The sequence below is a fragment of the Lycium ferocissimum genome, unplaced genomic scaffold, assembly GCF_029784015.1.
Source record: "Lycium ferocissimum isolate CSIRO_LF1 unplaced genomic scaffold, AGI_CSIRO_Lferr_CH_V1 ctg2257, whole genome shotgun sequence".
Classification (NCBI taxonomy): Eukaryota; Viridiplantae; Streptophyta; class Magnoliopsida; order Solanales; family Solanaceae; genus Lycium; species Lycium ferocissimum.
In genome coordinates, this window is record NW_026720424.1 from 158,832 (window position 1) to 161,800 (window position 2,969).

The following is a 2,969-nucleotide window of genomic DNA, read 5'->3' on the forward strand; positions in this document are numbered from 1 at the left end:
TATAAACCCTAAATTTCCAAATCCGAAATTCAACGTTAAAAGTGGAAGATCTATGATTAATGAGCCTAGATTAGTCAATATCTAACAAAAAATCACCAATTTATTCATTAATAATCCTAGGAACAATGTTCTTCCAAACCCTCTTTCAACTCTTACCATCTTGGGTTCATTAAGGGAGAAGGGAGAATCTTAACACGATTATGGTTTAAAGGAAGAATGAAGAAGCGAGTAAGAATTACCTCGAAGATTTTCCTCCAAATATCCTTAAGAGCAATTTCTTCAAGCTCAATTATCGAAATGGGGTAAAATGAAGGTCTAGGGCTTTTTAACACTTCATTAATATTATTAACTGCCCGTCACCCGCTGAAGCGGTACCTGGACCGCCCCAGCGGCCCCTCCCCAGCGACTACTTGGCCGCTTTAGCGGTAATGACTAAAAGTCATATACCGCTCCAGGAGTAGGGCTACCGCTCCAACGGTGCAGCTGCCGAGGTCTTTGGTGCCGGTAAAGCGGGCATCAGACACTAGAAACTTAATCCAAGATTTCCTTTCGATCCGATTTTCTGACTAATTCCTGAGGCTATTTGCTCACATACCAGACATATAGTCCCATATAAAGACGTGTTACGAACGCGCTTGTGGCCTCGGAATTTCCAACAGAAGTCTCGTTAACTGAGTCAATCCCCGGTGCCTTAATTCCAAACTTCCATCCCAAGTCCCGAAATGCACCCTAGTGCATTGGGAACCAAACTAAATACACACACAAGTTCTAAACAATCATCCGGACCTCTCGGAATCGATGAAATTCCAAAAAAGTTCATTTGCCTAAAGGTCAACTTTGGGTCAATCATTTTTCACTTTAAGCCTATATTTTCACCAAAGTTGGCCGAATTCAGTCTAGGCACCCCGGGAAGCATATTAGCGGACCCCTTGGTCAAAAGCGAGCTAATCAATGCTTGGGAACGGGCGAAAACGCTGAAAGAACTGTCGTTACAACAGTAAGGGCAGTTTAGTCATTTCACTGCTTTCCATTAATTAGTTGATTAGCTGTAAATCAGTTAGTTAAGTTAGTTATAGCTACTTTTGTGAAGTTAGATCAGTTAGCTAATCTAGTGATTACATCTGTGTATATATATAATGTATACTCAATCATTGGAGCACACTTAATCATTCATATCATCAATAATAAATCTTCTCTCTACAAGTTACCATGTTTATCTTCTTTTTCTCTGTTTAATCTTTTCTTTTCTTTCTTTCTTTATCAATCACAAAACTCAAGTATGGAGTTCTGGTTATCTTCATTTGGATCCAAAAATAAACATTGTAAGAAGAAGCTACGAGGACGGCTATAAGGAATTGTCAACTAGTACCAGTGATGGTAGTCTTCAAATACCTATTGTGAGTGTGACATAGACTGAATAGTTCTAAATTTCTAGCACTCTTCTACTTCAGAGAATTATTGCTAGCCAAGATCTAAATAATCATATGGATATCACAGTTGAGGCTAATATAAGAGACCTGGAAGAATCTCAGGTGCTCCAGGGACTTGATCAAAGTACTTTTTAGGAAGCAGAGACGAATATAGATTCTAGCGTATGGGTGCACTACTTAAAATAGAGGAGCAAAATATATATTTTAAGTGGGAATTTCTCCTATTCCTCTAGGTAAATGACTCAACATTCAACCCAATGCATCATTCAACCTTCTTGGAGAATGGGCTCCATGAGTTCTCGTGTCCCATAATCTCCTCTATAAATTCGCCCTTGTTAGGAAGGACTTTTAGTAGTGCTCTCATCAAGGACAAGAAGCTGCAATTCTACGCCCAGTAACGGAGTCAGGATTTTCACTAAAAAAGTTCAAAATATAAAGATGTAAACATATGGAGAAACTAATGGAATTCAACATATCTCTCTCTCTCTCTCTCTCTCTCTCTATATATATATATATATATATATATATATATATATATATATATATATATATATATATATATATATATATATATATATATATATATATAATTGACCCTCTTGTTAATTTAGCGACCCGCCGTAGACACAAGAGAGGGGTGAATTGTGTCTTACCCAATTTTCGCGAGTTAAGGAAGTCTTTTAACATCATTAATCTAGACACAAATAGAAATTGAAGTGTGAAAATTAAAGTACGCAAATAGTTTTACGTGAAAAACTCATTCTTTGAAGGGAGTAAAAAAATCATGACTTACCCTCGTAGGATTCAACTCGAAACTTCACAACTTCACGAGCAATTTTAGGTTACAACTTAATAACCAAAGGGTCTATAAACTTTTGAACCTTTGACCAGTACAATCAACTCAATTATTGCTACCCCTTTCAAGACTAAACTCATAGTCTAGAAAGCGAAAACAAACTCCAATAAACTTCAATTATTTGGTTCTTGAATTAGAAAATCTAATATTTCGCTTGGAAAGTGCATGTATAATTCACAACTTTGTTCGCATTTTGGAAAAGGGAGTCTGAAACTAAATGACAATTTATGCGTAATAGGATAGATATATAATGTCAATTATATATATATATTCTAGCTATTATAAGTTATATACTTCGCATGACATTGTAAACATAAATTTCGTGTTTGAAATGATTAAGAAAAGAAATATATTACTATAAAAGTGTTGAGTCCAACCAGTCCGTACATACTCTAAACATGGTGTGACATTGTCTGTTTTAGGCCAAGCGCGCACGGTTTTCCTCAAAAGGATAGAAATTCCTACACCTTATATATATGTCAATTATATATATATATTGGCCCATCACCATGCGAATATTTTATAAGTTATGTGGCTTATACAATTCGAGTCAATTTGACATTGTAAACATAAATCGTTCGTACCAGGTTTGATATAAGTTTAAGCTCAAAAAAGATACTCTTAACATGATCTGATATTGTCGGTTTGGGCCAAGCCCACTCACATGGTGTGACATACGGATT